This window comes from Myotis yumanensis, unplaced genomic scaffold (assembly GCF_028538775.1).
Source record: "Myotis yumanensis isolate MYYU_CA2020_CCGP unplaced genomic scaffold, mMyoYum1.0.hap1 SCAF_9, whole genome shotgun sequence".
NCBI classification, from domain to species: domain Eukaryota; kingdom Metazoa; phylum Chordata; class Mammalia; order Chiroptera; family Vespertilionidae; genus Myotis; species Myotis yumanensis.
In genome coordinates, this window is record NW_027223760.1 from 49,271,746 (window position 1) to 49,297,416 (window position 25,671).

The 25,671-nt window shown below is 42.8% G+C and overlaps 1 protein-coding gene across 6 annotated transcripts in view; it reads left to right on the forward strand.

The window, feature by feature from the left end:
* Positions 1-811: 811 nt before the first annotated feature.
* Positions 812-25,671, forward strand: part of DYNC1I1 (dynein cytoplasmic 1 intermediate chain 1) — a 278,730-nt gene continuing 253,870 nt past the window's right edge. For 2 of the 6 annotated variants that reach the window (XM_070424305.1, XM_070424309.1), the window contains exon 1: positions 1,117-1,527. The gene's annotated coding sequence lies outside the window, so the exon portion shown is untranslated. Of the gene's footprint in view, positions 905-1,116; positions 1,528-2,135; positions 2,157-25,671 lie in introns of those variants that run through there. The other 4 variants (XM_070424308.1, XM_070424310.1, XM_070424306.1 and 1 more) reach the window with 3 other exon arrangements.

Genomic DNA, 25,671 nt, shown 5'->3' on the forward strand with positions numbered 1-25,671 from the left:
ACTAGGTTTTTGTCACCAAGAAGGATTGGTTGCGGGGGTGGGGGTGAGGGGGCGGAAAGGAGGGTTGCAACCCAGTGCATGCAGACATGGCAAGCCACACGCACACTCTGGCCTAAGTGCAAGATGGAAGGGTATTATGTAAGAGAAAATAGAAGTGAAGGGAAGGGCAAGTTAGAACCATAGAGCTTTATTGTAAATATAGAGTTCTTCCTGTAGGCTTCTCTCCATTAGAGTTCTAGAACTTCCATAAGCCCTAGCTCCTTCCACACACCCTCCCGACTATGTTTCCTTAAAGCTACAGTTATTGGTTTTTAAAAAATATTTTTTTTATTGATTTCAGAGAGGAAGGAAGAAGGAGAGAGAGAGAGAGATAGAAACATCAATGAGGAGAGAGAATCATTGATCCTCTGCCTCCTGCACGCCCCCTACTGAGGATGGAGCCCACACAACCCGGAATGTGCCCCAATGGGGAATGGAACCTTGACCTCTTGGATCATAGGTCAAGGCTCAACCATTAGGCCAGACCAGCCAGGCTCAAGTTAGTGTTTATCACAGATATTCAAGAAACACGATTAGTGCCAAACCTGCACTGATTAGAATCCCGAACTCCATTTCTGGGCCTTAGTTGCTATGGCAGGCGGAAGCCCAAGAATGGTTACCCAGGTTTTTAAAAGCTAGGCCTCCAAGAAGCAAAGCTGTCGAGGCAAGCTATATATTTTTGTCTTTGGGGGGCGGGGATAATGATAAATCAGATCTAGAATTCTTTGTGGGTAGCAGATGGATCTGAGCTTTCCATTTCTAGCCAAATGCCCTTCAGGTAGTTGTCTGGGATGAAAGTTGCTCTACTAGTCACAGCAGCAGGGGCTCCCCAATCACTGGAGCTCTTCTGTTTGCAGCAACTTAGGTGAGTCCTGGGTGTCGCGCAGGAATAGACTTGACCTTCTCAGGTCCCTGTTCGCCACCAGCCTGGGCCGGCGCCACTCCCTCCTGCAGAGACGGGCTGGGGGAGAGGGGGAGCCTAGGGCGCTGGGCTGGAGGGGCGCAGGGCGTGGAGGGCGTGGGCCGGGGCGGGGCGATGGGTGCTCTGAGGAGCCGTCAGTGCCGGGCTCGCAGGAAGAGAGGATGCGCTGGCTCCCAGAGGAGCGGGAGCCGAGCCGCGGGCGCAGCGTGAGACAGCACATCCTGCGCGCCGCACCCGCCACCCTCGCCAGCCGCCGGAGCGCCGCCCCAGCCGGAGCCGCCACTGCGCTCGCTCGGGGAGACGGGTGCCGCCGCTGCCCCGGAGTGCGGCCGGGTACACAGAGGGCGGTGACGTGCTCTCCCGCCTCTCTCACCGCCGCCTCGGAGCCCCTCCTCGACCTTTGCCTCCTGGTGGCGTCTGATCCGGGAGCCGGGCATTGGTGCGGCCCCTGCAGCGCAGCCTGACTCTCCCCTCGCCGCCGCCCCTGGCTCCTGGCGCTCCCGGGAGCGCTCCCTAGGGCGGTCCGAGCCCCCCAGCGGCTGCAGCGCCCCTAGCAGAGCCGAGAGGTGAGTGCCGGAGAGGAGGAGGCCGGTGCGGTGTCTTCACCTTGTCGCCCACCTTGTGGGCTGGGAGGGGCGTCCGAGTGCGCCCCGCCCGAGTCTTCTCCGCGGGAGCGGAAGGCCAGCGGCGGTGACATCGCGCCCCTCTGAGCCACCAGCTGCCGGCTCCTGGGGGTGGGGGAGCATCGGAGGGAGGGGAAAGGGTGCTGTTTGGTTACATGGTCAGCTGTCTGCAAAGCTAGATGCTGTTGCTCCCCCCAAGTCGGAGGGAGCGAATGCACCTCCAGCAGGGTATTCATGAACACTTATGCAAGAAGATGCCAGCTCCTTTCGCTGCTGCAAAGAAGTGTGGTTGTTGTTGTTGTTGGGGGGCGAGGGGCGGTTCGTGGCGGCGTGGCTCTCCTTCCCCCACTCCCACTCCAGAACCGCTCTGCCCTTATAAATCTGTGCGTCATCCTAAGGGCAGGGATCCTGGCCGCACTGATCCCTGGCACCTCTCATGACTGGCACCTCGGCTAATAAGGTCAGGCAGAAACCCAGGATCAAGATAGGAAATTACTTAGGAAATCAGAGGCTCAACCAAAAAGATGCAGAAGATGGAATTCAGTCGTTTTCCTGGCCTCCACTACATCTAGGTAAGGGGCAGGGAAAAGTAGCCAGCCATTTTCTTGCCTGGAATGCCTTTCAAGTGGGCATGGTAGACATACTGTAGTGCAAGGTTGTGAAAAATTGTTTCCAGATATTCCAGATTAGCTGAAAGTGTAGTTAACAGGGAAGCGTGGTACCTGCAGAAGACATCATAGGAAGAATATCAGCACAGATGTGTACATAGTTTCATTGTGGAAATGATAGAGAAAGCTGTTGATCAGCGTAAGACCATTTGAAATGGAGCATTCAGTGCAAGTTGCATCCTGAGGGTATCAGTGGGAATGTGGTTAATACTTTCTCTGATTATTTAAAAAATGCCAACTTTCCTTTGAAAGTTTTGGTGAGGCAAAAGCCCAAACTCTGCTCTTCTGACCATATTTCTCACTAAAATAAAATCAGGCACTCACTCCTCCCACGAGGTTATCAAATGTTCTCTTCATTGGAACTAACTCTCCAGTATTTCTTAAGGTCTGAGAATCCAGTTGTTCCAAGAGCTGTTTCTCTTACAAATCTTCTAGCATCATGGTTGGGATGTTTGTATAATATGGTTGAGGACTTAAGGCAGGCATTTCCCAAACTGTCCGGCTCTTGGCCCAGTGTTGGGGCCAGGACATCTCTTTTTCTTCATTGTCTCTGGCCCCAGGCACGGATTCACCTGCTTCCCCTCCCCCCCCCCCCCCCCCCCCCCCCCCCCCCCCCCCCCCCCCGCCCCCTGAACCTGGGATGCAGCACTATGCCCTGGAGGAGAGGGATGGCTCAGTCCCTCCTCACCCCCAGCCTGTCCTCCTGTCCTCCTGAAAACTTGATCTGAAGCTCTTTTGGTGTTAAAGGTTGACAACATTAGGTGTGATCACCAAAAAGGTCTGGGCAGAGGAAAGAAACTCAACTCACAGGACAAGGGGACAGAGATCTTAGTGTGGTGGTTCCTGGTCACTAGTTTCTGACTAACTTCTGAGATGGTAGGAGGAAGTCACCTGCATTTGGGTCAGCCTGGTTTATGTCTGAGAAGGGGTTCTATTAACTTTCTTCCCACCCTTTCTACATGCCCCCAAACACTTTCCTGAGTCTACATTTAATAAATAAGCTCTTGCCTTGACTCCAGTGTTGAGTCAAGTGATTCTTGGGGACCCATCCTGGTGCTGCTCTGTCCATACTCAGAGCTGCCCTGTAAACCAGTCTGTGAAATACATGCCACGTCTTGAAACCCAGCCTCTTAGCACAGACTCTGCACAGGCTTCATCCACAGCTAGTTACCTAAAGGGACCATTCATTCTCCCTTGTCACCCTGTTTCTTTCTGTCGCTTAATCTTGCCATCAATTGAAAAGGTCAGAGGATATTGTCTCACCACTTTTTCCTCCCAACATTTTGCTCCACCAAATAAAACAAAGATGGATAATATATTGAGCACTTTACCAGTGCTCAGTACATTTGGTAATTGCATTACACCAAATTTACTAAATGTATTGTATTACCAATAGCACTTGGGCAGGCATTACATGTTAAACTACTTTTCCATGTGTTAACGTATTTAGTCCTCACCAAAATCTTAGGTATCACATTATTTGCAATCCTATTTGACAGAGGAGGAAACTAAGGCACAAAGATGCCAAATACCTTTCTGAAAATCATTCAGCGAATAAGTTGTAGGGTGAGGATTTGAACCCAGGCAATCTGACTCTATTCTTTCATGTTTTAGAACAATTATATTGGTTAATTATCATATATTGAATACCAGGCTCTTATGTCTATCTCCTTTTATTCCTTATATTAATCCTCTAAAGTAGACATTATTATCCACATTTTATAGATGATAAAACTGAGTTAAGTGACATACTCAATAAATAGCAGAGGGAGGATTCAAATCAGATCTATCTGACTAAAACCGGAACTCATCCATTTTAGCTAGTGTTCTTTGTGAGAAACATGAGTGCAACGCTTGTCTGTTTCCTTCAGGTTTGCTGCTAAAGTTTCCTGTGAGCCATTATTATTTCCTTCAGGCCTCAAGTGTAGCATGCTTTTTCTTTTCTTTTCTTTTTTTTTTAACCAGCTGATTGATAGCTGTGGGTGATATGGCAAACCCAAAGTAGGACCATAGTTCTTTTGAAATCAAATATTGTCTTGGATCTATCTCCTAATAAAACCTGCTAATTCCCTATAATACTTTGTGGTTTCAAATGCCAGATAGGTAGTTGTCGCAGGATCCCTCTTACTAGAAACCTTTGTGACCTCTACATCCCTTAGGATATGTGAAAAAATATGCTCTTTTGGGAGCTTTGCTGAGATAATGAACTTCTAGGCTTAATTCTTTGAGAATTAACATAAGTTCATTTGACTCTCATTTAATTTCTTTGAATTTATAAAAATCCTTTGCCAGGTTCCATGTAAAAATTATTCTTCTTGACCTTGAACTTTTCATCGACATCCTGTGCTTATTTCCTTTGCTTCCTCTCTCTAGAAAGCCTGGCACCAGAATGTCAGGCTGGAGATTGAAGTGCAATAGGCACGGTTGCCCAGGTTCCAACCCTGAGGAGCCCAGAGCTTCGTAAAGCATTTTCTGAGACTTTGTTTAGAGGAGGCTTCTTTTTTAAAAAAACAAAACAAAACACAAAAAAACACTTTATTGTTGAGATTATTACAGATGTCCCTCTTTTTTCCCCCAATTGCCCCCCTTCACCCAGTTCCTGCCCCACCCCAGGCCTTTGTCACCCACCCAGTTGTCTGTGTTCATAGGTAATACATATCTATAATAATAAAAGCATAATATGCTAATTAGACTGAATGAGGCAGAGGCGGCCACTGTGGTGGAGGGGGCCAAGGCAGCGGCCACAGCAGCCACAGCAGTGGGGGCCGAGCCCTTGCACGAATTTCTTGCATCAGGCCTCTAGTATGCATATAAGATCTTTGTTTAATCTCTTCTCGCCCCCCATCCTCCTTCCCTCTGAGAGTTGTCAGTCTGCTCCATTTCAATGCCTCTGATTCTATTTTTTTTAAAATATGTTTTATTGATTTTTTTACAGAGAGGAAGGGAGAGGGATAGAGAGTTAGAAACATCGATCAGCTGCCTCCTGCACACCCCCTACTGGAGATGTGCCCGCTACCAAAGTACATGCCCTGGACCGGAATCGAACCTGAGACCCTTTAGTCCACAGGCCGACGCTCTATCCACTGAGCCAAACCGGTTAGGGCAACCTCTGATTCTATTTTATTCACCAGTTTATTCTGTTCATTAGAGTTCTTATTTGTTTATTTTGATTTTTAGATTCAATTGTTGATGTTTAGATTCAATTGTTGTTTTTAGATTCAAATCAATGTATTTGTTGCCATTTTGTTGTTCATATTTTTGAACTTTTTCTTTTTCCTCTTCTTAAAGAATACCCTTCAACATTTCATATAATACTGGTTTAGTGGTGATGTATTCTTTTAGCTTTTTTCTTGTCTGTGAAGCTCTTTATCTGACCTTCAATTCTAAATGACAGCTTTACTGGGTAAGAGTAATTTTGGTTGTAGGTCCTTGCTATTCATCACTCTGAATATTTCTTACCACTCCCTTCTGGCCTGCATAGTTTCTGTTGAGAAATCACTGACAGTCATATGGGCATTCTCTTGTAGGTACTGCTTTTCTCTTGCTGCTTTTAAGATTCTCTCTTTGTTTTTAGCCCTTGGCATTTTAATTATGTGTCTTGGTGTGGTCCTCTTTGGGTTCCTCTTGTTTGGAACTCTCTGTACTTCCTGGGCTTGTAAGTCTATTTCTTTCACCAGGTAGGGAAGTTTTCTGTCATTATTTCTTCAAATAGGTTTTCAATACCTTGCTCTCTCTTTCTGGCACCCCCATAATGCAAATGTTCGTACTTTTGAAGTTGTCCCAGAGGCTCCTTACACTATCTTCATATTTTTGGATTCTTTTTTCTTTTTGCTCTTCTGGTTGGGTGTTTTTTGTTTCCTCATATTTTAAATCATTGATTTGATCCTCAGAATCTTCTACTCTACTGTTGAATCCTTGTATATTATTCTTTATTTCAGTCAGTGTATGCTTAATTTCTGACTGGTCCTTTTCCATTTTTTTGGAGGTTTTTAGAAGAATCTTGAGTACCCTTATAACCATGGTTTTGAACTCTATATCTAGTAGTTTGCCTTCTTCCATTTCTTTCATTTGTGACATGTTTCTTTGTCTATGCATTTTGGCTGTGGCCCTGTTTGTTTCTATGAAATTGGGTAGAGCTGCTATGTCTCCTTGAGTTGGTAGAGTAGCCTTGTGTAGTAGGTGTTCTATAGGGCCCAGTGGCTCAGCCTCCCCAGTCACCTGAGCTGGGAGCTCTTTGTTTAGAGGAGGCTTCTTTTTTGTGGGCTATGAGCACAGTCTTACTGTAGTTGAGACTTGATTGCTGTTGTTGTCATGGGAGGAATTGACCTCCGGACCAACTGCAATTACAGTGGGAGAGTTGCTGTGCAGGAGACACCCCTATGGAGCAGGACTTGCTTCAGTGGGGCTTTGGTGCTCACTGAATCTGTCCCTTGAGTGTGTCTCTTATAGATGTGTCTAGTTGTAATCTGGAATGGTCTCACACTGACCACTGAGTACATTAGCTCTTGGGTCTCCAGGGAGGTACAAAGTCAGCCACTTCCTGGGACCACCCAGCAGGAGCTTCAGAGAGATCTTCAGATTCCTCCTCTTTGTATCAGGTTTGGAAGTGCCCAGATGAGGCCCAGCTGGTGCTGGTGCCGAGTCTTGGGCCTTTTATTGATAGGTTTGGGACTCCCTGACTCAGCTGCAGCTTGATGGAGAGATTTTAGTCTGAGTAAGGACAGGGCATTCATTTGCAAAAGCTGCTGCACACAGCTTGGATGGGGTTGTAAATTGGATGAGGCAAGGTCTTAGGGAATCACAAAGGCCGAGCAAACAGAAATGGCTGAGAGGCAGCCCTGCGACCAGGGAGATCCCAGCATAGGAACAATGATCCCTGTGAGCAACTCTGTCTGGGAGAAAGCTGCCTCTGAGTTCCTGCTCCGATGCCAGACAATCCAGTTCTTCCTTGTATGTGTCTGTGTACCCCAAAGCCTCGCCCTGGTGCTAGAGTTCAGAGGAAGCAGGACCTGGTAAGTTCATTTTATGGTGCTGGCCTTTTAAGAGGAATAGCTGGGTCTCCAGCAGCCCCTATGTCAATGAGCCCCAATCTTCACTGGTTTTTATACCCTGTGGTTCTTACTGCCCATAGGGACTTCTTTTCCCAGCTCTAGGACCCTGGGCTGGGGGTCTGTTTTGGAGCTGGGGCCCCTTGCTCCTCTGGGCAGCCTCTACAGAGATGATCTTCTTCCCAATTAAAAAAGTGGCACACATGGGTGCCAGACCAGCCTGTTCCATACCCCCACACTTCCTACTAGTATCAGTGTGCTTTCTTCTTTACTTCTCTGGTTGTACTTCCATTCATCCAGCTTTCCAGTGGTTCCGGATGATGGTGGTTCTGTATTTTAGTTGTAATTTCGATGTGGTTGTGGGAGGCAGTGAGTACAGGTGTTTACCTACGCTGCCATCTCCCCCGCCTTAGTGTAGAGGAGGCTTCTTAAACAGGAGTTATAGGCACTGTGAAGGGCAGGCCCATGCTAGTTTTCGGGTGGATATTGAACCCAATAAAATTGATGCAAAATTGTATGTCTTGGTGCATAAATGAAATTTTCTAGGAAAATATAGGGCATTTGTGACTAAAAAGAAATTAAGAACTGCACTGTTTAGGAAAAGGGGGAGGAACAGAGGCCACTCAGCTGAAATGTGTTGAAAACAAGGCAAATCTGTTCAGCCAGAGCTAGCCAACGCCTGCTAGAGGTGCCCAGGTGTAGATGCAACACATACTAATGCATGCTGCAACCAAGTGAGGGCTCCTGGAGTGGCAGGCAGCCCTGGCACTGCTTGCCATTCATTGTGCACTTACCATGTTCATATTCATGGTTCATCAAATCATCCCAACATCTCTGTAAGGCTGACATTTTTTATCTTTATTTGTTAAACAATGATTCAGATGCTTGGAAACATTAAGCCACATGGTCAAGGCTATATGAAGCCAGTTAGTGAAAGAGCTGTGTTTCGAATTTTAAAAGTTTGTGGTTTTTTTTTTCCCCATCATATCTCATTGTTTTTCAGTGTGGGATGCTAAAAAAATACTTAGTGTAACTTTTTATTGTGGCAGGACGGAGAGTCCTTTAAGAACTTGTTCACACGCTGATAAGGAGAGTCTAAATGTGTGATCGAAGGGGAACAAGAAAATTAGACATCTCTAATTCAGGGTGGCAGAGAGCAAGCCCCACGTCCCTTGAGGTGTGCTGTAGCCCCACGTATTTGATTCTCAAGTATCACCAGGAATCTTGCTGAGCACCACATGCATAGCAGTCACAACTAAGATAGCCAGAGAGTGGATTCTGCAAGGGTGGCTGCAAGTCAGGACTTGATTCATTGCAAAGATGACTTGACTTCAGAGCTGAACTTGAAGCTGCTCAGTCTTCTGGGCTTACCTGACACAGTGGCTGCCTTGTGATCTGAAACACAGACTTGGTAGTGAATCCCAGGAGGACCTCTGCTTAACAGATGACTTACAAAGCCTTTTCCTTTTTGGCTAGTTTCAATCCTGAGTTCCTCACAAGCAGCTGCTCTTGCTTCCAAAATATAACTTAATCCCTAACATTTGTATGCTTCATCCATATGCTTGCTATAATCTTATAGAATGACCCACTATTTCATTTGGAGGCACTTGATCAACAGATTGGCCTGGAAACATATACCAGTGTGTTTCGCTTTGCTTCAATAGTGTTTCTCTCCCATACATTCTAAAGAATTTCATTTATTTATTTATTTTCCTATCCCCTTTCCTCTTCCCATCTGGCAACCAACAAGTTTTTCTCTATTCTATAGGCTTGTTTGTCCCTGTTTTTGTTGTTGTTGTTGTTGTTTGTTTGTTTGTTTTTTAGATTCCACTTATAAGGGAAATCATATGGTATTTGTCTTTCACTGTCTGACTTATTTCACTTAGTATAATGCCCTTTAGGTCCATCTATGTTGTTGCAAATGGAAAGATTTCATTCTTTTTTATTGCTGAGAAATTTCCCATTATATATACATATCACATTTTTTTATCCATTCATCTATTAATGGGCATTTAGGTTCCTTCCATTTCTTGGCTATTACTAGTAATGCTGTAATGAACATAGGAGACATATCCAAAAAGATATTGCCAAGAATGAGGTCTTAAAGTATATTGGCTCTATTTTCTTCTTCTAAGAGTTTGTGGTTTCAGGTCTTACATTTAAGTCTTTAATCCATTTTGAGTTTATTTTTGTATATGGTGTAAGAAAGTGGTCTAATTTCATTCCCTACCCCCCACCCCCATGTATCTGTACAGTTTTCTCAATACCATTTGTTGAAGAGGCTGTCTTTAGCCTAGTGTATTTTCTTGCTTCCTTTTTCATAGATTAGTTGAATATGTAGGCATGGGTTTATTTCTGGACTCTCTATTCTATTTCAATGATATGTATCTGTTTTTTAAAAATAGATTTTTATTGATTTCAGAGAGAAAAGGAGATGGAGAGAGAGAGAGAAAACTCAATGATGAGAGAGAATCATTGGTCAGCTGCCTCCTGCATGCCCCACACTGGGGACTGAGCCCACAACTCGAGCATTGTCATGACTGGGAATTGAACCATCACCACCATGAGCACCCTGTTTGTAGGTGGATGCTCAACCACTGAACCACACTGGCCGGCGGGGCCACAACTGAATGTGGGCTTGGCAATGCCTAGAAGTCTGGAAGCCTTGCCTTCCTGAATCAAGATCACATTGAGCATTTCTGCTGAGGGTGGGGGAGTCTTGAGGAGGACAACCTTTCATTCCAGAAGTGACAGGCAGGATGATTTGAGTCTTGTGTCTTCCTTTATGAACGCTTGGGGCAAATTCTCTTGATCTAGCTTTGACCTGAAATTCTTCTATGAGCAGTACAGCACTTTGGTTCCTTTCTGGTGGGAAGAGGGGAACTTTTGATTCATTTGTCAGATTCCTATTTTATACTAATGTCTGGAGTGAAGCCAAGAGCAATATGTATATTTTAAATAGCGCTAATGGACAAAAAATAATACCATATTTTTTATTCTTTGCCTACAGTTGGTTTCCCTTTTAGAACCCAGATTTTTTCTATTCTAACCTGAAATAGTACCCATTGCTTTGTTTGACAAGTTGAAGATGTTAGTAATTGAAATGGAGTGAAGTCCTCTCCTTTTGAAAGTAGTTAGATCCTGTTCTGCACATGTGGAAGCCTTTAAACGTTGATCTAGTTGTTGAGTGTTACAGTGAGCCCATGTATAGGGGATGACATGGGATTCTGTCCCAGAATCAGCCTGTGGCGGTTCAGTAGTTGGTGGGTTTGGGTGGTTGAAAAGGTAAGCAGGCCCTGTGGGGACTGTGTGTTTTGACAGTGTCCCTTTTAAAATGATGGCTAGTCTCCTGTTCTACCAACCGCCCCGTTAGGATCAAAATAGCAAGGGGTTGTGGGAATTGGTGTGTATTTTGTGGAAGAAAGAATAACAAAAACGCCTCTGCCTGTTTCCTTGAAAAGCGTGACTTTGTTCACTTTCAGAAGGTATAGGTTACCGCTGATTTGGAAAGAGGATCTTTGCCCTTTGAATGGCTTTCAGGCTCAGAGGAAAGTGAGAATCTATTTGCATAAGTTAAAATGCCAAACGAAATCTTCCAATGCAAATATGGACCACCCAGGGACATTGTAAAGGCCAGGTTTGGGGTTTTGATTTCAGATTTTCTTGCTTCCTTGTTTAAGCTTTTTAATATTTTTCAAATGCTGCTGAAAAGTAATTGGCATAGTAGCAAACATGAAATCCCATATCTTTTGCCATAGATTTAAGACGTGGTGGTGGTGTTGGTGGGGAGGGGCGGGGGAGGGGCGCTTACAGCTGACTCATTTGCCTTGAGAGCCCCTTGTTTTTCAAAGTGAAGAAATATACATTCCTAAAATTTGAAGGCCCACAGGTTGTAGATTTTAAAGTGGATAGAAAAGCCAGGTTACAAAACAGTTTTAGGGAGTGAGACGAGACTCTCTTGGAATGTTCCCTTCCTTTATTGTATTCTGTCCAGACAGAGCCATTTCTCTCAGTCAGTTGGGCAGAACTTTGCTTTTGGGGATGAGCCAGGGTGTTGGAAATGGCACCTGTAACATTGTCAACACCCTCACTGCCTTCCGAACCACCATGGGAAGGTAGATCAGCACATGGAAAGAGTCTCTAAGCTCCCCGGGGGGAAAATTCAGAATTAAAGTTGTTTTAACCAGGACACATGTTCTGGCAATTGTTTGGTTAACAATGACACTTAGTACTTTGTTGGTCTTTATACCCTAAAGAAAAAGCTATTTATGATACTTGTTAAGGAAAAGGTAAGGCAGGCTTTACTTATTCAGGGGACTATCCTGATAGATGCCCAACCACTGCCATGGAATGTTGCAGTGGGGGACAGAGATTGGGCTCAACTCCGAATGCAACAAGGGATGGTGGGAATTTATAGCCAAGGAGCAGGGTGGTGGTCAGTGGATGGAAAATTACTAAGAGGAAACATCCTGCAGGGTTAATGGGGGAGGGATTCATGCTAAACCAAACTAAAAGTATTTTTGCTAAAGGCAGGCCAGGGTGATCAGATACCATACCACGTGGTGTGGGGAATGAGGAACTGATCAGATATTGATTAGATATTAGTGATCAGATATCGAAGGTGGAGGATTCTGGCTAAACTGACTTATCAGGACTCTTGCTAAAACTGGGCTCCCGGTGTCACCACTTACTAGCTATGTGACCTTGACAAGTTACTTTGTCTCCCTATACCTCATTTTCTTCATCTGTAAAACAGGAGTGATGACAATAGTGCCACTTCCTAATATTGTGGTGAGGTTTGAAAGAATAAATCCATTTCTTAGAGGATTTAAATTTTTTCCCTTGGATCATTTTGGTGTGTTAGTACAAACACATCAAATGTGTCACCTTTTGGGTATTTAGGCCAAAAATAAACATGGGTTGGTAATTCCTAGGATGCTGGAAGCCTTGCCTTCCTGAATCAAGATCAAGAAAGCACTATGGGGCTCTAGGAAGTGCATTATAAGGGCCCAATGGTCCGTCAGCATTTTCCCTTGCTTGTGAGGCAACCTTAGTCTAGAGACCTCGAGAGTATTAAATTGGCCTCTTTTCTGATCTTGGAATTCACGTCTGCTGAGGACACATTTCCTAGCCTACCTGCACCTAAACCCAGCGCTCCAAGGTCATGTTCAATTACAATCTAATGTGGTACAAATCCACTGTGGTGTAATCACGGAGGCATTCTGCTTGTTTGAGCCCAGAAAGTTATAAGATCCATGTGTTTGGGACCAGCACCATAGGTAAGGGTTTGATAAGCTAGAGTCTTGGTGTGATGGAGGGGAGGCTGTGTGGCTCATCTTGGCAGATGTACACCCTCTCTTTTCTCTTTGGCTCTTCTGTTCCCCCACCCTTCCTCAAATACAAAGTGGGTGAACTTCGTATTTGGTGAGGCAGAGAGCTTGTGGGCTGTCAGCGAGTGAAAGCATGAAGACTTTGGCAAATAGGTTTGAGGACACTTATCTATTGAAGCCCAAACTTCTAGGAGAAAGGAGATTCATATCAATGTAATGGAGATCCTTTGACTGTTTCAAGCTATTCAAAATATGAACGGGGCTGCCTGTAAGGTAGTGAGTTCCCAGTGCCCTGGAGAGTTCAAGATGCCACCACGAAGTGAGGATTGTCTGTGAAGGGGTTAGTCAGACCAGTATTTGGTGATCTCTGTATTATTTTTTCTCCAAATCTGAGCATCTGTGATTTTGTGTACTAGAGGGAGTCTCGCATCACTCTTACCTCTGGCCAGGTTCTGCCATTCACTTGGAGGCAGCATAAATAAGGGGACAGGTGCCAAACTGGAATAATAAATATGACAATCCATGTCTACTTCTTTTCCCGTGTAACTGTTCACCTTGTAGCATTCGTTCATTCACTCTTTCATTCACAAACATTCCCTAAGCTGCTGCCGACACTGGGAACACCGCTGTTGCAGTGTCAGGCCAGGTTGCAGGAAATTTAACAGCCCGTGACAACCATTCAAAACAAACAAAAAGCATGCTTGGCTCTAACTTCAGACCAAACAGGCCACATCATCATGCAGTTGAGCGCTCTTTCTTGTGCTCATTTATTTGTTCATTCAGTCACCTCTTAATGTGCCCTGATGATCAAAGTCTGATCCACCCTTCCCACAGCAGGGGCTAGAGACAGACATGTCCTTTCAAAGGCATATTCCAGAAACCCTCAGCTCCCATATTCTTACAGTGTGAAGAACGGGAAACTACCAGATGACTTGGGAGGCAGAGTTCCCACCCTGAATGCTGGTTTTCTGCAAAGAATGTATTACGGATTCTAAGATTTCTATTTTGAGCATTTAATTTTTCACTTTTTCTTTATATACAGCAAAGGTGTGATATGGAAGGGAAGTGTTAAGACCAGTGGTTTGCATTGCTTAACACATTTGAATAGATTGGATTGGTTTAATATGGAAATGGTTGGTTTTCATCCAGACTCTTACATGTTTTAAAAATAAACCACTTTCTTGGGAAATGAAGCAGGACCAAAGGGCAGAGGCAATGGACCCGGGTCAGCGGTGGCCCGAGAGCGGAGCAGCGAACACACACCTTTCCAGCTTGTTTCTAGTGGCACCACCTCGAGCCCATTTGACCATATGCTACCGTCCAATCGAACTGTTTGCCATTCCCCAAACGCAGCCTACCTCCTGCCCCTGTCGTTTCACTCATGGTCACTCTCCTTCCACAGGAAATGCTTCCCCGGGTAACATGCTACACATATTTCAGTGTCTGGTTCTTGTGGCTCCTCCTTCACGAAGCCCACTGCATGTTCTAGTTCCTACACTCTGCGCTTCATGCTTTATACCTCTATCATGTATTCATCCCGTTCTCCCTCGCAATGGAGCTGGTGTTTTCAGACCCTTCGTTATTACAAGCTTTTTTAGGCAGGTGATACCTTGATCATTTGTGTAAGTCCCACAGCACCCAGAGCAGCACTCTGTACTTTTAGCGGCTTCCCCTCTTTACTAATGTAGGGGGGACCTTACTCAGATAGCCCAGGTAGCCTCACATCTCCCTCCACCAGGTATATCATCCCACTCTCCCTCCTGGCTGTCCTCTGTTCCCTTCCTATAAAGGGTCACTGTGCAGCAGAGACTGGAGTGATGGGGAGAAGCATGCTGTGATCTACCAAAGCAATTTGGAGTTAGGCAACTGTGCATATATGTGTGGGTGCATGCTCACATGCTGAGAACATGAGCTGGTGACATTCTTGGGCATCAACACTCTTATCTGTAGTCAGGTGCCATATTGAAGCTGTGGTGACAGAGATGTGATCTGGAACGCCAGCTGTCAGCTATTCAGATGGGCAGAATTAAGTTTTGAATCTTAGTTTTGAGGGTCTAGGACAGGGGTGGGAAACCTTTTTGTGAGTGCGTGCCAAAACCAGCAAAATCTCTGACTCAAAATTCTTCTGCGTGCCAACCCTAATTTTTTGAGAACATGTTACGCCTACTTGATATCTCTTAAGGTGTACATATGTGAAGAACCTTGAAGAAATAATAAAATTCATTTAAGCGACAAAAACACAGTATATAATGATGAAAGATACATTTATTTTTTAATGTATACATGTACACTGATAGTCCGACAGAAAACTTTATGACTCCGTTTGATATTATCAGTGGGACTTTTGTTGCTGCATCACTGATGACAGAGATTTTACATCAGGTTTATATTTCCTGACCTTCAGAGATATGCACGAGCTACTACTTTCATCCATCAGGCTACTCCTATTACGAGACTTAACAAAATTCATCACTGAGAACAAAGATTCACAAGCGTATGTGGATGAAACCAAAACACTGGTTGGATCTAGGAAGGCAGGGAGAATTAAGGCAGAGGCATAGAAATTGCTCTTCCCCTCTCTCGTCAATCCATGTCTATGGTCTTTAAGATAACTTGTTATGTAAAATTATTTATTTATCTAAGATGCACCTACACCGAATTTATCTGAAAAATAAAAAAGTCGATATTAAGAAAAAAATTGTAAATGGAAGATTATAAGAGAGGTTTTTCGCGTGCCAGCAAAAGTTACTGGCCTGCCATGTTTGGCACGCATGCCAGGGGTTGCCCACCCCTGGTCTAGGTATTGATTGTTCTATGTAGCCAAAATTCTCTAGCAACTAGTGCTGAACTCACACAACCCAGTGCAAGTGCGTGTTATATATTAGGCTACAAACATAAAATGCCAGCTTACTGACTTGCCAGAAGAAACCTAAGTTCCCTGGGATCACAGTGCCCTTGCTTATAAGTCAGTGTTCTGAGTTCTGAGAAGTCAGGATTGTAGGGTCTTGGTCTCAGCAGTCTGAGCGGGGCTTGGTTGGGACAGTACTACCCTGGAAGCATTAAGGATAATCCTGAAGGCCCAGTCTAGCAGTAACATTGCCAATGAAAAACCATGAGGATGGCCCAATTATGTAATACATTCAAAGGGCCAGGAAGGAGGCAAAATCTTGGTGTGGCAATAATGTGGCAATTGAGGACACCCGATCACAGCAAAAGGGTGAGGGTGAGGGTGCAGGAGCAAACCCCGGAGAAGATCAAAGCCAATAGAGCTTTGACCCTTTTTATAGAAAACAAGGTAGGAGAGGAAGAAGCTCACGCAGGCACTTTTTAAGCCAAATTTGTTTATCCAGCAAATATTTATTGAGTATCTACCCGGTGCCAGTCTTCTAAATATTGGCAATATATCGGGGAACAATATGGACAACATCTCTGCCTTTCTTGGAGCTTAAATTCTAGGAGGAGAGACAAACAATGAAAAAAATATTTAAATATGTTATAGAATGTGCTAGGTGGTGGTACATATAATGAAGAAAAACAAGGCAACAGGAAATATTTGAGAATGCAGGTGTGGAGGAGGGAGGGCAAGTTTGCTCTTTTAAATAGGTGGTCAAGTGAGACCTCAATGAGATGAATTTTGAGCTACGTTTGGAAGAAGCAAGTCATTCAGGTATCTAGGGCAAAATGTCTATCAAAGCAAACATCCTATCAAGAAGAGGGAATAGTAGATGCAAAGTCCCTGAGGTGGGAGTGTCTCTGATGTGTGTAAGGAACAGTGAGGAAGTGGGTCTAGAGAGAGATCAGAGAAGTCATGGGGCTGGACTGTGTAGGGCCACCGAGGCCATTGTGGGACTTTGGCGTTTACTCTGAGACAGGACCCATGGGAGAGCTTTATGCAGACAAGTGACATGATTTGGCTTGTGTTTTTAAAGAATTACTGTTGCAACTGAGACTAAATTGCAAGAGGCCAAGGGAAGAGATGAGACTGTTTAGAAGGTTTTTGCATTAATATGGATAAGAAATCATGGTGCCTGGGACAGGGTGATGACAGGGGTGGTGGTTAAAAGTAGACAGATTCTGGCTATGCTTGGAAAGGAGAGACTGAATAATTTGCTAATGGATCGTATGTGGGAGTTGATAGAAAGAGAAATTAGGGAAGACTCCAAGACTTTTAGCCTGAGTCAATTGGAAGGCTGGAGTTGATTTTTAACTGAAGTGTGAAGGCTGGAGGTTGGATCTACATGGAGCCAGGGCATGTGGAACAGTTGTCACAGCTGGTGTTTCAGTGGTAGCCTGGCGCCATTGTGGTGACTACTGACAGATGCACCGGAAAGATGATCTCAAGTGGTCAGTGTGTCCCTTTCCCCGGACACACTAGAGGAAATCTCAAGAATGCACACTTCCTTTCCTGTCATTTCAGACCCCCTTCTCCTTTCATTGTAATTGTTGTAATAGTTGTTCACCACAAATTATGGGGTGGTTTTCTATTACATTTGGTCAACCCTAGAAGTGATGTTTTGGTACCGTTGTGGTAATTTTGACTAGGGAGTTGTCCTCTGTTTTAAGATAAGTTCTATTTTAACTCTCAGAAATGATCAGGGTATATTTGAATTAATTGCAAAATTCTTGTAGAGTACCTACAACCATCATCTCCCACCACCTCTAATGTCACTCAAGTCAGGGCAATGACTTTTATGTCTCTACTCTCTCACTTCCCAAAAGTATGATTGGGTATCAAAGGTCTAATCGCAGTGATGTTCATCAATCAAGGAATGGCTAGGCATGGGGCAGCCTAACAGGGAGAAAAGGAGATAGATGTGTGCATGTAAGTTACTACTTGCTTTGGATATTTTATGTCTCCTTAGCCTGGTCTTGAAAATTGAGATACAATTCTTCTTTCACTTTAATTCTTTCTGCCAAAATCGGTTTTCTTCATAAGATAATATATACAAGCCTACATGCTATTTTTGTTCAAAGAGACAGATGGTTGAAACTGACTCCAGCTAAGAAAAATTGTTTTTCAGTCTTGAATTAAAATATACACACGAGTATCAGAAGGATTTAAGCCTTTTAGGACTGGTTAAGAATCTGTTCCGAATACTGCCTCATTCCACCGAGTTATCCATTCATGTACAGAATGCAGTGTGTTGGGCTGGGCGACGGACTTTGCAGCCAAGCTTTTCAGATGGGTATTTGCTTTCTAAAAGGAACATAAAGGTTGTGCTGATGGGACAAATAGGAAATGCCCAGATCCTGGGGTCATTCAGCGTTTGTGCTAACATGGTCTGCAGGAAATACGCCATACTCCTGCACTCCTGGCAGTATTGATTTTCTGCACTTTTATGGACATACCGGGTAGCTGAAAAGGCGGGTGAATCTTTGTAACCCTATGTGTTTGTGCCTTGAAGTATTCAGGGTTTTATTTTATTTTCACTTTCTTTCTCTGGTAGATTTAGACAAGTAGAGCTTAGCTTGCTTTGGCCATCCTATGGTAGAGCTTCCCACCAGTGCTCTGCAAATGATCACAGATTACATGTGTACCTGGTTATTAATCTCTTTGGTCCTCAGGGTAGTTAGAGCCCGGATCAGACTCCTGAGCAAATGTCATCATGATCTATGGGTATCTGTCATGCAGAATGCTGGCTGAGAAAGGACAAAGGCAGAGAAAAATTTATAATTTAAAATTTACCAATTTTAGAATTGATATAGGCCAATGCATTTCAAACTCTTTAAACTGCAATTAGCAATAATAAATAATTTTATACATAACAGTGAATGTGTGTGTCCTAAACAAGTTCCATGAAACAGTAGTTGCCCTTTCCATGTGCAGTACATTCTAAAAATTCCAATCTGTTGGTCATAAAAACTGGTGCCTATGATTACTAACTTGATTTAGTGACTCGCCAGTGGGCTGCACTCCATGTTTAAAATATATTTTTATTGATTTCAGAGAGGAAGGGAGAGGAAGAGAGAAGTAGAGACATTAATGATAAGAGAGAATCATTGATTGGCTGCCTCCTGCACGCCCCACACTGGGGATTTAGCCCGCAACCTGGGCATATGCCCTGACCAGGAAGTGAACTATGCGCTTCTGGTTCATAGGTTGATGCTCAACCACTGAGTCACGCCAGCTTGGCATGCAACCATTTTTAAAAGGCTGGTGTGGTATCTGTTACAAACTAGGAATAAATAATCTGGCCTTGTACTTGCTCAGATCCTTTCTTGTTTCCCTACATAGATGTTCAGACACCTTTAAAGTGCAGCGTAGCAGACCTTTGGCTGTAGGGTGACCAACTCATCTAGGTTTGCCTGGGGCTTTCCTTGTGTCAGCACTGACAGTCCTGTATCCAGCGAACCCCTTACTTCCAAGCAAACCAGGATGGTTAGTCACTCACCCTTTGGGATCTGATCTCTGGCTACGTTTCCATCCTCATCTTCTTCCATCATCATTTCTACTTAGCATTCCAACCACATCTAATGACCTGTCTCGTAGACTGGCCATTCTCTGTTCTATCTCCCTGCCTTTGTCCATGCTTCCTTCTGCCTGGATGTACCCTCACCTTCTGCTTTCTGCAGGTCTGGTCCTCCTCTGTGATGGTTTGTTAAGTCACTCACTCTATGAGCCTTCTCACTGCCTTCTTGTGAGCACAGACTACATGGATTTATGGAATCTTTAGTAGGTCTGTGTTTTTCTCAGCTGTCTTATTCTTTATCACATGCAGAACAAACGTGAGAAGGAAAACTGCTGATCTATCGTGGGCAACTACAGCAAAGAAAGAATACAAGGGAAATGAAATAAACCATTACTCAAGTGTTCAGGGTGTCCCTTTCCCTGGACACACTGGAGTGGAACAAAAGAAGATCAGAAACATAAGACGACAGGCAAATGCAGGAGTTAAGAGCATGTGTTCTGGAGCCTTGGGTTTGAATCTTGGCTTTTCACACGTCAAAGTTGTTTGCTTTGGATGTGAGGGTAGAGTATTACCTTAGTAGGTCCCTTCTCTACATAACTTCAAGGGGGATCAATGGTCCTTAAAAATTAGGTAGGCTTAATTATAACCTCATAAGTATTTTGTAGTTCATTTTAAAGGGTTTTGAATTAAGTGGTTTTATGATGTGGAAATCTCATAACATATTTTTAGAAGATTAAATGAATTTACTCTGAACATTTATATAGCTGATTTATACTGAGAAAATCTATTTTGACTTTATTAGTTAAGCATTAAAATTTTCCCTTCCCTTATGTTTATTAATGTGTCCTGATTTTTTTTCTTTTAGTATGGTAGTTCCATTTGTTCTATCTGAGTCACAAGAACATCTGGGCAGTTTGAATTGCCTGCATTTGCTACCAGGATAGAATGCCCACTCCAGGCAGGCCCACTGGCTAGGACTGTCTTGATTTAACTTTGCTGCACAGAAAATTTACCCCCCTTTTCAGGATAGCAGGCCAAGGACTCAGAGTCAAAACTAAAGATCATTTATCATTTTAGCAACTCAGAGAAAAGAGCTTTAAGCACAATAGATGGCACTGATATTTTTACCTCACTTAAAGAGAAAGCCCAACCAGCAGATTTATCCTCTTGGCATCTGGGGTGATAGATTGTAGATTGCTGAATTTGATGATTGAGATAATAGAGGCTGTCAATTATAAATTGAATAGCTTTTGCTAAATAATCCATTTAGAGTGGGAAAACAGATTTAAAATGTAAAGCAGGCAGGAAAGTATTACTATCAATAGGTACATAATGGTAGTGATTTAGGAAAGGATAGCTCAGTAGATGAGGCAATGTTAGAATTAATTATGTGTTTGTTGTACACTTGTACTAATGGATGAAAGAATTCACCCCCTCCCCGCCCCCCCCCGCCCCACTGGAATAAAGATTTCTTGCATAGTAAGGAAGAACTTTTCTGAGTTTGGTCTTCTAAAAGCTTAGTGCATTCACCCAATGTAATGATTATTAGAACAATTCTGATAATGAAATTGTGGAAGATTTCATGTTTCTATCTCATGCTTAATTAGCAGTGCAAGAGGCATTTATTGAGCACTGACTGCTAGGCACCGGAAGTATAGAGAGAAATTAGATGTGATCCTTCTTCTAGGGGAGCTTTCAGGTAACAGGAAAAGAGAATCACACAAACAGGACATAGACATGCATACATGGAATATGTCATACATGTTGCAGCAAACAATGGACAGGGTGCTCCCTACGAGACCTTTCTGGAGGGGACGTGATTGAGCTGAGACAGAAACATGAATGCGAGTCATCAGGGAATGAATGGTAAGGATAACATTTCTGGAGTTTGCTAAGGTACAAAGTAAGGTAACAATTTGGTACATGCCAGTAAAATGTGAAATAAGGAGAAGAGGGATAGGCAAATAGAGAGATGGACAATGAGAGCATCTTATATGCCATGATGGGGAGTTGGGACCCATTTTTCAACTCAGAGGGAGTCATTGATGTGTTTTATTCAGGGCAATGGACTCATCAGATTTTAGTGACAGAAAGATCACCCTCCACGGTACAGAGGATGTGGAGGATCACCAGGGAGCAAGGTTAGCATGGAGACAGGAAGATCAGTTAGAAGAGCATTGCATTGTTTCTCCCCACCACCTTCCCCTCTGGTAACCAGCCTTCTGTTGTCTGTATCTGTGAGTTTGTTGTTCATTTGTTGCTTTTTGTTTTATATCCCACATCAGTGAAATCTCATGTGGTTCTTATCTTTTTCCATATGACTTATTTCACTTAATATGATATGCTTAAGATTCACCCACATTGTTGCAAATGGCAATATTTCATCATTTTTTATGGCTGAGTAGTATTCCATTATATATCTGTAACATGTCTTCTTTATCCAACAGTTGGTCAAAGGACACTTATGTTGTTTCTATATCTTGGCTATTGTGAATAATGATGCAATGAACATAGGGATGCATATATCTTTACAAATATATGTTTTCAAATTTTGAGGATAGATACCCAGAGTAGGGATTACTGGATCATATTGTACACAATGGAGTATACAGATGCTGTATTATAAAGGTGTATACCTGCAACTTATTTAATATTGTTAACTAATGTTAATCCAATAAATTTAATTTTAAAAATAAAAACAAAGTTAATCATAACAAATGGAAGTAGTCAGACGAGCATTGTGAAGACAGGCACTGGGCAGTGTGAATAGGCATGAATAGGCGAGGGCAGAGTTGGAAATATTAGGTAGTAAAATTGAGGGCCCTGGTGAAAATGGACAGTTCAGGTGTGGTGAGTTCGAGGGTTTCAGGGCTGATCAAGGAAAAAAACAGAACCATGAGGTGGCGGCATTGCACAACATACTTTAATGGACGGTACTTGGATAAGATTGGATGAGAGAGAATATCGCTCATAGCAGGAAACCTTCCAGAGACAGGGGCATGGGGCCACCACTCAAAAAGATAAGAGGGGATCAGAGAGGGAGGCTATGTATCTAGGGCAGCGGTTCTCAACCTGTGGGTCGCAACCCCTTTGGGGGTTGAACGACCCTTACACAGGGGTCGCCTAAGACCATCGGAAAACACATATATAATTACATATTGTTTTTGTGATTAATCACTATGCTTTAATTATGTTCAATTTCTAACAATGAAATTGGGGGTCACCACAACATGAGGAACTGTATTAAAGGGTCGCAGCATTAGGAAGGTTGTCTAGGAGCACAGATACATAATCTCATAATATACAAAGTAGAGTGGTGGGAGCCTTCTTCAATTGGCTTCTTTATTTGATACCTGGCCGAGGCAGGTGACACATCATTCCCATCTATTTTGACCCAAGGTTAGGTGTTTGTACAGGATCCTCATTCTTTCTTCACTCTAGTTTTCTTAACCACCCGCTTCTTCTGATTCTATTTTCCGGTTCCTTTCCTGCCCTAGTTCTTAGGGACCCAATGCCAAAATACTGCCCCCTAGTTGTCCAAACAGTCCCATCTTTAGTTTTATATACGCTTTCAAGGATGCTACTTGAAATGTTCATTTCCTAAGGACTCTTGATATCATCTGAGCATTTCCTGAAGGAAGATACTCTAAGACATGAATGACTGATTTTCTTAATTAAGGAACAATTCCTTTGCCAGAGAGAACTATGTTAAGTCTCTAATAAAATGGTTGAATGCACAGTAGGGGTCAGAAATAACTAAAAAAAATTCAGAACTTTTTAGCAAAGATGACAATGACTTTTGAGCCCTTGAAGTTTGAAGAGCTCTCATCTCTACTCTGTTAACTAGATGAGAGAGCTGATGCCCTATGGATTGATTTTTCTCCCTAGCATAATGGGCCTCTGTGCTGAGTGCTTGAGAGTCTCTCCCGTTTAATGTGCCACAATTGCTGCTGCTCGAGTTACAGCTTACACAGTCTAATTTGGGTAGCTCAGAATTGTGAAGTAGTGAAAGTAGGACTAGAGAAGATATGCAGACACAGCAATCTTAAATATAGCTCAACAAGCCAACAAGAGAGATACTAAAGACTTAATTTGGAACTATTGCCTGATTTCCCAGTCAGGAACTAACTCAATGTGAATAACATTGAAAGGAGCCTAGAAAGATTAACATAGATGTTTAACTGCATGTATGTACTGAGATTTCCCCCCTCTCCAAAACAATAGTTGACACAGATAGATCCTTCATATATGGATGAAACTCTTAACAGTGTTACCCAGTAGTATTGGCTTTGGTGCTGGGGCTGGGAATTTCAGAGTCAAAGTTTTGCTCCTGTTGCCAGCTCTCTCATGCAATTTATGATTGCTGCCACCAGGCGGTGATAAAGAGTGACCACAAGACTAGACACAGGAAGTAGACTGATGGGATCTACCATAAAAGCCTTTTAAGAGCTCGCTTTTGACTAAAATGAGTAAGTTGTGAATAAGTAAACACTGAAAGTGAAGCATTATTTAGTAAAAGTATTCATGAAGAAGACCTGGTGTTTCCCCTTTGAACTCATCCACTTAATTGTTGTGAACTTAGATAACTGCATCTCAGTTCCCTTTTCAAGGGAAAATACTGGTATTGGATAATATCAATTTTGAAGGTTTTGTCCTGAAATAAACATATATGATAGTAATTTTAAAGTAACAAAATTAAAAGTATAAAAGAATAAAACTTTTCATACAAAAGAGAAGTTGATATTTTATTAACAACTGTCTTATTCACTTAGTGAGGCTAAGGCCCATTAATTTGTGTGTGTGTGTGGGGGGGGGGGGGCGCGGGGGAGGAATTGTGGGAGAAGGAGAATGGGTAGGGAGAGAAGGCTCTTAGTTTGTCTTTCTTACCTACTACCTGGCTTAGGCAAGTGAGGAATGAGAAATCTTACATACAGTTTTATGGAACCTGTTTTTTTTTGAGGCTTCCCTCTTTCTCTAACTTAAGTTTTCCTTATGCTATATTCAGAAGTCTTAGCTCTAACTGGTATTTCTAAATCATTATAGTTGCCTGACACTCACCTGAATTTTCTATGCTCATTGATATTGCTAACTGTGTTTTTTCTTTTCTTCAAAAAAAAGAGCTCTAACCACCTCTCTTTAGATTATTCATATAACCGCACAATTTTGTCAATAAACATCTCTATAGGTTTTAGACTCCACTCCATAGTGGGATAAGGCAAAGTTTGGTTTGAGGATCCCTGGGGATCGGGATGTGTTTGGGGAGCTGTAAGGTCAAAACTATTTTCATAATAATGTAAAATGTTATTTGTCTTTTTCTCTATATTGACATTTGCAATGATGGTATGAAAACAATGGTGGGGAAAACTGCTGGTACCTTAGCATGAATTGAGGCAATGGCATCAAACTTCACTGCCACACACTTACAGTTAACAAAAAGTCAAGAATGCCCTTAGGAAGCAGGAAATAATAGTAGTTATATTAAATATCTACCCTTGAACATGTGTCTTTACTATGACAAATAGGGACACATAAGGTACTTCTGCTGCCCACTTTTCAGTGGTTGTCTTGAGGAGGCATTTGCGCATTGGTTTGAGTTGCAAGCGGAATTAACTGCCCTTTTTTTCTCCCACAGTTGTTTTTTACTTGAAAAAAACAATCCACAGACAAACTATGGTTATTTAGACTTGCGCATTTGGCAGAAATTACCTCGAAAACCAATGGCATGAGCTCATCCCTTCAGGAATAGAATTGACAATATTTCTTGCTCATGGTAGAATTTGAGGTTCAAATAAAATTTAGAATTTGGGGAAACTTTTATCTGCCACATGAGCTTGACCGCTTTATCATACCTACAGACTTTTCTGAAGTGTTGGGTAGTGATATTACCAAATTTGATTTTTGGATATTGTACAATGAAATGTATCAGCATTTGAAAAGTCTGCATAATTTTCTAAATAATGAATGCATGATGATTTAAAATCATCCATGGATAAAATATTCATTCAATGTTTAAGATAGAACAATAGGTTTTAATATAACAGTACAAAAAGTTCATTGATTGACATGGTTTCATGTTCACATTGCAGCTGAACTTTAAGAAACTGCTATTTGTGGACTTTTGGTGTAACATCAAAGAATACCACAATTACTTCAAGAAGTTATTCAATGCCCTAGCTGGTTTTGCTCAGTAGATAGAGCATTGGCCTTCGGACTGAAGGGTCCCAGGTTTGATTCCGGTCAAGGGCACGTGCCCAGGTTGCAGGCTCGATCCCCAGTGTGGGGTGTGCAAGAGGCAGCCAATCAATGATTCTCCCTCATCATCGATGTTTCTATCTCTCTCTCCCTATCCCTTCCTCTCTGAAATCAATAAATATATATATATATTAAAAAAGAAGCTATTCACTGCTTTTTCTTCACAACAAAAATTTAATCATACGAAACAGACAGAATGCAGAAGCAGCTGCAAGAATCCAGTTGACTTCTAGTAAGTCAGATATTAAAGAGATAAGTGAAAATGAAGAGAATTACATTCTTCTTACTATTTTTCTTGGTCTTAAAAACATGGCTATTTTTCATAAAAATTGTATGTTAATGGTTAACAAGTTTATCATTGTTATTTAAAAATTAATTA